This window comes from Suncus etruscus, chromosome 2, assembly GCF_024139225.1.
Source record: "Suncus etruscus isolate mSunEtr1 chromosome 2, mSunEtr1.pri.cur, whole genome shotgun sequence".
NCBI classification, from domain to species: Eukaryota; Metazoa; Chordata; class Mammalia; order Eulipotyphla; family Soricidae; genus Suncus; species Suncus etruscus.
The window spans coordinates 16,767,264-16,779,952 of NC_064849.1; the positions used below are offsets into that span (position 1 = coordinate 16,767,264).

The 12,689-nt window shown below is 33.4% G+C and overlaps 1 protein-coding gene, 1 non-coding gene and 1 pseudogene across 2 annotated transcripts in view; 1 reads left to right on the forward strand and 2 right to left on the reverse strand.

The window, feature by feature from the left end:
• Nucleotides 1-12,689, forward strand: part of LOC126001626 (protein unc-13 homolog C-like) — an 853,998-nt gene that overhangs the window by 357,162 nt on the left and 484,147 nt on the right. The window lies entirely within an intron of this gene.
• LOC126001625 (RNA-binding protein 7-like) lies at nucleotides 3,639-8,843 on the reverse strand (annotated as a pseudogene).
• Nucleotides 10,324-10,454, reverse strand: LOC126002699 (small nucleolar RNA SNORA51). Its single transcript, XR_007493371.1, has one exon. It is a non-coding gene; the product is annotated as a small nucleolar RNA SNORA51 (small nucleolar RNA).

Genomic DNA, 12,689 nt, shown 5'->3' on the forward strand with positions numbered 1-12,689 from the left:
TTTTCTAATGGTGGTGTGTCTTGAGATTTTTTTTTCATAAAAAAAGTGTGCCTTTGTACAAAAAGGTTGAAAAGCACTAACAAGTACTCAAAGTCTCTTAGAGATGTCCCAAAGCAAAACATTTCTTTCTGTTTAAAACTGCAGGACATTTTAAAAGACAATGAGCACTAAAGTTGTTTTTAAGTATCTTTTGGTGCTGAGTTTTCCAGGTAAAGAGAAATTTGATCAAGGCTATATTTGCCTTTATAAACACTTATGTTTTGGAAGTAAAAGTTCAAATATGTACACACTTAACACAACAGAAGGGAGATTCATATTTAGATCAAATAAATTTTTGTAACTAAGTATGAAAAATATCACCCTAACTTATCAGAAGTCTTAGCCAGCCAGCTACACTGAAGAAAGGCTTCTCAGTGGGCCTTCTGACATGACTATTAAATCATGGGGTAGGGGTGTGTGTAATACCAAGATACTTTACATGACACTTTGGGATTCTTATAGGTTAAAAGTTCTATATTTATGTTAAATTTGATTATATAGTACTTATAAAAATGTTTCCAAATACATGTAATCACTAATGAATATTTTAGAGATGATCGTCATTACTTCTAATGGCAGTCAAAAATAACAGCCTGAATTGCCTTTTTGCTTTATTTTGCTCCATATTTTAACTTTTTTTTTGCTGTGCCATCAAAGTAGCCTAAAACAAGAAATGTACTGCTGAAAAATATAAAATAAAATGATCTAATTTTTTGTCAAAGTTAAGAGAAAGGAAGAAATTTACAGGATTACATAACAGTTATCCCATAAGAAAAAATTTATAATTAAAATACAGCATAATTATTATATTAAAAATGTGATTAAAATATAACATTTATGTATTTAATTTAATTTTGGAATATCATTTGAATCACGAATTGGGGGATGGTGAACGCTGTCAATTGTTTTTCTGTTCTTCAAGGTTCTTCTGACAAATATTATTTGAATAATAATTTTTCATACATAATCAGCTATAAAAATTTGAGCAAATCATACAACCATGGGAAACAAAACATTATACTTTTTATGCTATATAAATTTTATTTTCAGTATAGTAATACGAAGTTTTTTTATAGTACTATAATAATACTTTTTTATTTAGGCTCGATAGATTTTATTTAATATGAACTAGCTATAAATATTCAATTATAATACATTTAAAATATAGCAACTTAAATAATTATTAAAATCTGTTGATAACAGAAAAGTTAAATAAAATGAATATAAATAAACAGAGTCAGAACTCAATTTCAATTTATAATCTTTTGATTCCAAATAGAAGACTTTTTAAATAAGATTGGATATTTCTATAAAAGCTAGACTAAATATTTTCAATTGTTCAGGCCATAAATTTCTGTTATAGCCACTCAATTTCACTCTCCCAGAAAGAGAAAAATCAAAAAAATAAGAATAAATAAATGGCCATTGCCAATGAAACTTTATTTCTAAACTAGAGAGCTGTTTGATTGTAGTATATTTTCTCCCAATACTTCATTTGAATTTTCTTATAGATTCTCTTTTAGGTAAGTTTTTAAAAACTCTAAATCAATTAGTAGAGCAAAAGAAAGTAACTTCTGTGTTTATTTCTAACTTAGGTGACAAAATTTATAAATCTATTAATGGAATGTAAATAGGCCTGGCTTTAAGTTGAAAGATTTGAGTCTATATGAGCTCAGATACATATGACTTGTAGGAAATAATTAACTCTGAAACCCAGACATGATTTTAATGGTCATTAAATGGTCATTAAAACTGATGGTCACATATGGTTTATGTGATAGTGACTGGCCAGTACTCATACTCAATAAAGGCTTGAATCTCTGTTTTAACAAGAGACCATTCAGATTTAAATTCTTGAATGAATTTTGGACAAGAATTTGTACAGATAACTAAAAGGTCACTTCATGTATGTTTGTTGAACTGCTTATTAACTTCATTAATTTGTGTCAAGAAGTAAGATTGTTCTCAGTCATGTATACTTCATGAATGACTATTAAACAGTTTGGAGTTTGAGGCTAGTAAATACATTATCAAGGTATTTTGAGGTTATTTGTATATTACTATAACTTTGAATACTTACAGGTTTTTCAATTGCTGATTTTTTTCTTTTCTATGTTTCTGATATATTAAAAAAAGCAACTCATTATGGTATAAATTCTGAGGATCCAAAATCTTTCAAGTAATTTTTTAAAAGCAAATCATATTATGAAAGCAAATTAGCCATTTTGGTACAAAGAAGAGCAGTTAAGCAAGGTTTTTTTTTTTAAATCTTTGAATTGGAAAGTGTAGGGCTGGAGAGATAACATGGAGGTAGAGTGTTTGCAAAAGGACAGGGGTTCAAATCCCAGCATCCCATATTGTCCCCCGAGCTTGCCAGGAACGATTTCTGAGCATAGAGCCAAGAGTAACCCCTGAGCACTGCCAGGTATGACCCAAAAAAACAAACAAACAAACAAACAAAAAACTTTGAAAATGTTTTAGAAAATTCTTTCAAAGGTATCAACAAAAATTAGCCTATACAATCTCCATAGTTAATTATATCCTGTGCACATGTCTTGGACACTCTGAAAATGTTTAAAAAGCTTCAAGTTGATGTGAAAGAGACAACAGATAGTTCAAGGTTTCACAAAAACATTTTTTCTCATAAAAATTAGATTTTCAGTAAAACATTTTATCATTTTGCCTGATAATGCATCTTTATTCCACAAGGAGAAATTACCTAACATATTTTATGTTTAAATCTTCTGTTTAGAGAGATCTAACTTCCTGAATGATTTCAATCATACATCAAACATGATTTAATGAATACATTTTAAATTTTGGGAGCCTGAGTTATAGCATAGTGGTAGGGTGTTTGCCTTGCACACTGCAAACCCAAGATGGACCTGGGTTTGATCCCCAACATCCCATATGGTCCCCTGAGCCTGCCAGGAGTGATTTCTGAGAGCAGATCCATGAGTACATCTGAATGCTACCAAATATGGCCCAAAAACCAAAAGAAAAAATTTTTAATTTTGAAAACAGCATAATACAAATAAATTGTATTTGTATTTTCAATTAGGGTTTAGCTTAAAGGAGCATGCCACAGAATTTAAATTCTCTTAAGTTATATATTACTTCTATCCAAAACATTGCCAATAACCTTTTCTCATAAAATATGTAAAATGATTCACTGAAACACCATTTTCTCACTTAACAAAATACAGTTATTTCAGACTATAAACTTGATCTCTTTCATATACCTGAAAATATGAATCACTAACAAAAAACGTCTTGCAATACAAAAAGTTAACAATTAAAATATCTGCTTTACAATACAATAAACCTATAAATTATATCTCTTCCTCAATTTTTTAAAATGATTAGGAACTGTGGCATTTTCTTTTGTATTTCCCTTGAAAGATTATTTATGAAAATCAGTATTAATGGAACTATAATTTTTCTAATTTCTGTATTTGACTGTAACTGTAGGCTATTAGAATTATATCAGGGAATGTGGCAACTTGTAAAGTTGCTCTGTAGATTTTTTACAAAATACTTCCAGATCAATGCTGCACAAAGGATCTACAATGACCCTATATAATGTCCTTCAGACACTATTAGTGTCTAGATGAGTGCCATTTCCCATCTCTACTACTGTCTCTTCTACTGTCATAGTCCTGGCTCCAGCCATCGTGACTCTTTTCTATGATGGAAGAAATCATCTCTGCTTCCTCTGTAATGATGGTCGGAGCCAGAATCACTGTAACACTGTTCACAATTAGGGTACTGCTGCTCATGACTATAATGTCTATCTGCTATGTAGGGATGAGAACTCTGACTTTATGCTGGAATGCTGTTATATCTTGGTGCCATTGGGAGCTTGAGGATTGATTATAGGAATGAGTGTGGGACTGAACTGATGGAGAAAATCTTGATGGATGCGATGTGGAGAACCAAATTTCCCACCATATGACATCTGTCTCAAAATATTATTCATCACTGTCTCTGAAAATTTTCTGGAGTTGAGAAAGATCTCCGAACTATCTGTGTTGAAGGGAACATGTTATCCACAGTCCTTTCATACCCGCTAGATGTTGAATTTCCAACAAGATATTGGGGATATGACAAACTGAAACCCTGTGATGCATGGCTACTTTCCGACTAAACTGAATTTTGATTGGCCTTCCAAAGAGTTTTATTTCATTGAGTAGATTCATTGCATAAGGAACAGGTACTTCGTGGTTAAAATTTACAACGGCAAATAGCTTGGATTTACCATCCTTATCTTTGGAAATTTTCACTTTTATTACCAGCCAGGTCTGGTGGAAAGCTTGAATAGAAGCTCCTCAGTGACTTTCGTCTCCAGATTATCCACAAAAAGAGTGCGATCCTCTTCGACCTCCACTGCCCCCCCCCATAGTAATGTCACCCCATTCCCGAAAAGGCCAGAAGGTCACGCCCAGCGTACCTCCTGATACCCCACAACATCCTCATGCCTGCGTCTCCTTCAGTTGATGATTTTAATCAGAGACCTAAAAGCCTACTGGTTGTCTTCATAATCATCTATTACGTTATTAAGTTTAAACTATAGCAATACTTCCCAAATAGCCAATGTTGCCTCTACAAAAGGCTAAATGATGGAGTAAGAACAGCAATAGGTCAGATGCAATTGGAGCTATTTTTGTTTGCTTAAAGAAGATAAATTTTCATATGGATTCCTGCTAAATCTTCTTTTTTCCCTGAAGAGGCTGTAGTAGGCCAAATAAACTTCTGTATTTGTGGTCTAGAACAGTGTTTCTAAATATTTTTCGAATTTGTTACCCTATCAGTCTTGTTTCCTGTCCTTGGCCAGCCTGTTCTACCATTTATCCCCATTAGTCTCATGCCATGCTCCCCCACTTACTTGAAATTTACCTTGAACCTCTTGAAATATCCTGGGGGCTAACAGGGAGCATATAACATATAACACACATATCTATTAAGAAAGGTTGATATTGAAGACCTGGTAAGTTTATTTAACTTATTGGTGATTGAATTATTACTTTCTTAAAGATTTGCTTGAAATCTTTAAAAAGTAATTTTACTTAGTATTCTATAGATTTGAGATAAATTTAAGACATATTTTAAGCATTCATATATATAGGAATTCCCTTTCTTGAATTTTTAAACACTAAATTTTGTTTTTCAGAAAATGACTATATTATAAATAGGTCCATTTACATATACTAAGGGCCTGATTGCAGCTTCATTAATGGAAAATTTTATAATTACCATAATGATTTTCCATGTATAAATGTAGTATATCAAAATTTTTTCAGTCATCTTTTAATTTATTCAGTAAAATGTTTAGCTTTATAGTCAATAATTAGCATGTTTTTATATTTTCTCTACTGTCTTAGTAAATTTTGGCAAAGTAAATAGATTCCTTTTGTTTCTATTTTATGACTGACTATTATCCCTAGTGTTTCAATCTTAAATCTTAAATCTATTGAATTGTTTGTATAATGTTTGTATAATGTTTATTTTGGTCATTTTACCACATTTTAATATTTTTGATATTGTAGTAAGTTATTTACATTTTTTTAAATAATTTTTCTGTTCCATATTTTCACTCACTCATTATTTTGTCCTTTTGATTTTCCATGTAGTTCCTAGTAACTATTGTGTAATTGTTTCTAATGTTAATGGAATGCTTTGAGTAAATACTGATTAAGTATGAAGTTGTCTAAAGATTTTTGGCAAATTTAGTTTTTCAAAGGAAGTGTCCCCTTCCTAATTAAGGGATAGTTTTTAAAATTGTGGTTACATGTATTATTACATGTATGTATTTTTTAATATTTTAACTAGAAATGAATGTTGACAATATCTCTCATCATCTCTGTATAAGATCAACCTCTTGTAGTTTAAACTATTCCAGAGGTAGTTAATTTGCTTATTTTATAAAAATATAGAATTATACCATACATTGTGAGCAAATAGGAAACGAGAATTTCAGCATCAGTGTCTTATGGTTCCCTTTTTGGTTGGAGGCTGAGGAGAGGTAGGGAAGACGGATGGTTTTCAAAATCGAGCTCATGCTCAAGCCATTTAGCTAAGAAAAGGAAATTGGGTTTTTCATTTCCTTTTACACCTTTTTCTTTTTCTTTTTCTTTTTTTTTGCTTACAGGATTTACAGTTTTAGGATTAGGGATACTCATTTCCATTGCCTATTTTTAACACTTAGTTTTTTTATTAGACCTAACCAGTTTGTTGCAAACTATAGAAGCTTTATTGACATTGTTCTTCTCCTTGATCTCTTTATAGATTTTGACATAATGGATCACCCTCATTCTCTAAGTCCTGCCCAAACTGAGACTTTTAAAACAGACTTCACTCACTCTATCACAATTGAATTTTGCTGATCACCATAGGTTACCTATGACAATCCAGGTCTACTGATGTGTGAAATCCAATATAATTCTGCCTTTAATCCTATAGTAAAAATTCTCCAGAGAAACACAGCCAGTAGAATAGATTGATAGAAGGAGAGATATTTTAAAGATTTCATTAATACAATTCAGAAGTAAGTTTGAAGTCTAAAATATCTAGGATAGGACTCATAACTCAGGTAGTGTTGCAAAATTTCTGAACCTCAGTTTTGGCTTTTAACACATTCTACTATTCAACTCATATGTTTAAAAACCATGCAAATTATGAAGGCAATCAGCTTTACCCTTCATCTGTAGATGTGTCAAATGTTACTCATATCTAAAAAATACCTAGACAGAAATGACAATCCAATGATTGACTATAAGAACTGTACCATTTCCTAGAAAGTAGACATATAAAATTAATAATAAAATTACTCATAATCTTTGGTATAACCCTAGAACTCATTTGCCTTAAGTAAATAAAAAAATCTTATTATGCAATAAAATTACCAAGAATTTCTGTTGAAGTCTCTGAGTTTCTTGTATCTTTTGAACCCTCCCACTTGTCAGCAATGTTTATTGTTTTTGAAGAAAAATTACAAGATACACAGAGAGATTTTTTTGTTTGAATAAGTTTTTTATATTTTTAATTCAGGCCTTGATATGCTAGGATATCAGGCATTTGTCACAAACAGCAAACCTGGGAAAATAAACTATTATCCTATCTCACTGCAGGAAAGAAAAAGACTACAGGAGGGGTTTGAAAAATAAAGACACAACCTAGAATGTACGTTGATTCTTAAAAAAGCAAAGCTATGTCTTTTTTTTTCTTTTTTTTTTTTTGGTTTTTGGGCCACACCCGGTAACACTCAGGGGTTACTCCTGGCTATGTGCTCAGAAGTTGCTCCTGGCTTGGGGGACCATATGGGACACCGGGGGATCGAATCCCGGTCCATCCAAGGCTAGCGCAGGCAAGGCAGGCACCTTACCTTTAGCGCCACTGCCCGGCCCAAAGCTATGTCTTATACACATTGTTTTCTAGTTAGGGATGAAATTCAGAATAGAAATGACAGATTGAATTCAAGGATTCAAGAAGAGTATAAAGATTCAACTGTATTTCTGTTGGAGTATATAATAACTGAAAGCTCCATAGAATGCTCCGGCTTGTGCCATGACACAGATATGGTTTAGTAGGGATTTCTGAGTTTTCATGTTCTGAAAGGAAAGTGCAAATATTTCTGTCCACTTCAGGTGTAGAAGCAGCTAAGATTGTTTATCTATCAATCACCTATCTATCTATTTATCTATTTATTCTATTTCTAGAATATAATTAGCATCAATATATTATGATTTTGTTTTCAGGTTCAAGTTTTTATAGTGACATTATTCTTTTTGGGGGAGAGGAGTTTGGATCACACCCAGTGACGCTCAGGGGTTACTCCTAGCTATGCGCTCAGAAATCACTCCTGACTTGGGGGACCATATGGGACACAGGGGATGGCACTGAGGTCCATCCTGGATTACCCACGTGTAAGGAAAATGTCATACCACTGCGTTATCTCTCCAGCCCCTAGTGTCATTATTCTCTGAGACAATGTTATTTAATCAATTTAATATTATAAGAATTTAGAAAGAAAGTAAGGGTACTATAAAAGGGTATTGTAAGCCTTGCTAGGCAGGATTATAATGCATTCAAGTTAGTTAAGGAATAACTCTGGTGTTTAAAATATTAGTCCAATGATGGAGTGTAAGCAAAAAACAAAAGAGCTAGAGTGAATTCTCCCATGGATGTTTTCTCCCACGGAGGAAAGAGTATGAAATGCGGAAGTGACAATAGGGAAGACAAAATGAATGATTGGAACTTACTTAGGAAACCAAACTCATAATACGTGGAGACCAATTTCCAAATTAGAGTGAGAAATATACAGTTTTGGGGGAAGTGTGTGGCACTTTGGCTTAAATGTTATTAAATGTTGCTGAGGGATGGCTTTGTATCTGAATTTTTTGATTGGAGTTTATTGTGAATATGAGTCTGAGGAACATGTGGTTTGGTAGTACTCATCTAGATGAGAGTTATAAGTATTGGGGTAAAAGATAAGAAATAAACAATATAGTGATAAATATTTCTCAATTTCTTCATAGATATAAGCAAAATAAGGTTTGTGTTGTAATCAATCTAGAAGGAATTATTTTAAAATAAAACAATATAATACTCACAAACTCTGGTAATCATGTAGGAGGAAATTTTACCTTAAGCCAGTGTTTCTTTACCCTGAATTTCGGAATTTTGTTTTCTGGGAGTTACTTACCAATTTCTAGAGACATTTTTGATTGTCTTAACTGGAGGTTAGTATAAAGCATTCTTACTGGAAACTGGATGAGGGCCAGGGATACCGCTAAAAATCCTCCCATTTACGGTGCAGCCCCCATCAACAAAGAATTATCTGGCCCCACATGTCAATAGTGCCAAGGATGAGAAACCTCTGCTGTAGACAATTGAGCTAACAATTTTGTTGAAAGAGCTGAAATCATCTTTAAATTGTTTTTCTGATCAAGAAACACCACAGAAGACTTCAATGTAATGCTTGAAAGGACCTTGATATTCTAGCCAGGAAGTCCATTCTAGTTAGTTTTTCTCATTCAAAAGGCCACTTATCTGGTCAAAAGCCCTTGTGAGCACAAAGCATCCTGAGCACACAGTCCACAGAGGACTCCAAGAAAGTAAGGTCTTTTACCCAACGAATTCTATTACCCAACAAAGTCCACAATGTCAGGTAGCAGTTGATACAAACTACTGCTAATGGGGATAGATGGCAAAGCATACATATAACGCCAAATATATTTGAAATATGGGGGAGGCTAAAATGATCACTACATTTGTCTGTTCATTTTCCAATATGAGACAGTGAAATGGTTGGCAATAGGACTGTGGTTAAGAGCAGAGGTTACTGGAGACCAGTTGTTTCAATTTGCAAAACTCCAAGTCCAACTGTGTAACCTTTAAAAAATTGCTTATTTTCTCATGCACTGCATTTTCATCTATAAATGAGAAGATAAAAGTAAAAAAAAATACTTGCTTCAAAGAGTTGTATTTGAGCACAGTGTTAGTGGAATGATTTACACTGGATTGATTTTTAAAAATGTTATCTATATGTGCTTTAGGGAGCTTAGTGATTAAAGAGAGCTAGCATCAGAAAATGCAGAATCAAACTACTGAGAAAGAGGACAGAGAGAGCAGTTGCTTGCCTTTCACTCAATCAACTCAGTTTCTATCCACAGCACCCCATATAGTTTCTGTGCACAGAGCCAGTATAATGTCTGAACACATATCCAGGCATGACCAAAAAACCAAAATAAAATAGAATAATTATAAACCAGACTACAGCTTCCAATATCATCATAATTAAAGGCTTTTGATGAGTTCTTTGTTTCTTGTCGTTGCAATAATTTGTTCCATTTTAAAATCAGAACGATCATTTTCTGATAATTTATTTAAATCTGTTCAAATTGGTGGCATTCTTGCTGTTAATACTAGTTTCTGTATAACAAGTGGGCATGAAATAGATTTATACTTTTTACATTGTAGTTTTCAAATCCCGAATGAAAAACTGGGACCCACAGGTAAGGCAGTTAATTACAAAATACCCTGAAGTATCCCTGAAGAAAAAAAACTGCTTGCACAAACTATGCTAAATATTTAAATTACTTTTCCATGAATTAATATAAGTGAAATCTTTTGTAATTTACTTTTTTGTATTTCTGTTTCTACAAACAGAAATAGTTTTATCTATAAACTAAGAATAAAATTTATCTAAAAAATGGCTGTGAAGATTAAATAATAAACCCAGAAATGGTTCAATAAAAGGTAGCTATTAAAATTTTGGTTCATTTTTTTTGTCCCCCCAATTCACAATACAGACCAGGGAAATGGTCTGTGTTTAGGTGTATATGGGGTGCATTTACTGTACCTCTTTCTATACAGTCAGTGTAAAGAACACAGCCTGTGGTAAGAATTGGGAGGCCTTATCTTTTCTTTTCTTTACTTTTGATTATATATATATATTTATTTATATACAAAATCCTTCACCAGTGCAACATTCTCATGACCAATATCCCAAGTGTCCTTCCTCCCTACCCCACACTGGCCTGTACTCTAGACAGGCTTTTTAAAAAAAATAAATAAAATTTTGATTTAGAAATTATAATGTATGTGCAACCACATTTTGACTTTCTAAATATAAACTACGATATGTTAGAGAAATGTTACATTTAAATATTTAAGTTATATATGTATCTAGTATATATGATATAATACTGTATGAAGCTTTAAATACTGTTATTTACAAAGTTTTTTCACAATCCAGTTGTTTCAGGCCTTCAGTGTTACAACACTAGTTCTAGCACCAATATGCTCTTCACTCCATGAATCTCCCCAATTTCCCACCCAAGTCTGATTCTTTAGCAGGAATAAAATAGTTCATATTGCTTATTATGGCATATATTGCTAATGGTGTTTCTTAAGTGATTGGCTGAGGATTTCCTGAGCTATATTTGTGGTAGTTGAATCTTTTGTGTTATTGGTTTCACTTATAAAGCTAATTGGGCTTCTATACAAATTTCTAATCTCATGTTTGGTGCATCTATTGGTCTGTGAGCACTGTGAAGTTTGATGTGTACACTTCAGGAACTCTGGAACTGAGAAAAACAGCTGCTAATGTCTCTCTGAATTAATCTCGACTCTGTGCTATTTTTCTAGAGGCAATAGAAAGTGGTTATAGGTGAGTGGAGCATTGAGCCTTCTGAGCCTTCTGTAAGGTGATGAGGTATGCCTCCATCTTGATAAGGGCCCAGAGACCTGAGCTTGGCAATGGCAGATCTATCTGGAATAACTTACCTGAGGGTATTGCTTTAAGGTCCTTTCATATAATACTTTGAAGCTTTTTTTTTTTTATGACTATTTTGTTTTCCTTCTTATGATACTCTGATAAGCTTTTTTTGAGAAGTTCTCAAGTAATTGTTTTCCTAGTCCATTGAATAACTATAAAGTTAGAGGTTTTTTGTTTGTTTGTTTGTTTTTGTTTTCTTTTGGGGCCACACCAGCTGTCACTCATGGGTTACTCCTGGCTGTGTACTCAGGATTCGCTCCTAGCAGGGTTGGGGGACCACAGGAGATGCCGGGAATTGAATCTGGGTCCATCCTGGGTTGGCCACATGCAAAGCAAATGCCCTATCACTGTGCTATCACTCTGGACCCAAAAGTTAGAGAACTTGTATCACTATTTTTATATGAAATTAAAAAATTTATAGATGAACAAATTTTAAGCTATTTTGTTCCACTAGGCTATACTAAAGTTATATTTTTTGCTCATTAATCATGTAACAAATGGGGATCATTTACTATAGAGAAATACCCCTGCCAGAGTCATACCTGCCAACTTACCTTTCAACCTGAACTGAGCTCAAGTGTGTAAGATAGTATTATACTCTCACTGATATTTTTTTTTGGGGGGGCGCACCCGGCGGTGCTCAGGGGTAACTCCTGGCTGTCTGCTCAGAAATAGCTCCCAGCAGGCACGGGGGACCATATGGGACGCCGGTATTCGAACCAACCACCTTAGATCCTGGATCGGCTGCTTGCAAGGCAAACGCCGCTGTGCTATCTCTCCGGCCCCTCACTGATATTTTTAATTGGCTCAATTTACAAATGTTTTTATAACTTTTCCTACATCTATTTTTTTTATTTTGAAAGAGAATTGCCTGCCTTTGAGTATGTGTATATATTACCATACGACTAAAATAAACCCTGCCACAAGAACTGAAAAAAATATTTATTGAATTGAAGAAATAAATGTTATTACAATTCTTACTCTGAAGTTACTTATATAGTCTCCAGTTTCATTTCTTGAGAGCAATATCTTTTTACTTCTTTGACCTTATTAATCATCCAATTTTAGTGTTCTCTTGTCTGTTTCTGTCAATTTTTTCACTGTCTTGGTTATTTTATCTTAGATTTTAATCTTTGATATTTGATCTTGATCCTTGATTTTCCAACAAATATAAATGTTCTCCCGACCAGCCCATTTTCTGCTTAGATGTTTCAGTGAAAAATGGTCAGATACTACCTGAATGGTAAGGTTTTATTATTATTTTTAATTGTAAATGTGTCAGCTGGAGTGGGCTAGAATATAGTGGGTAGGGCTGTGGGTGATCTGGGTTTGATCTCTGGCATCCCATATGGTCCCTCTGAACCTTGCTAGA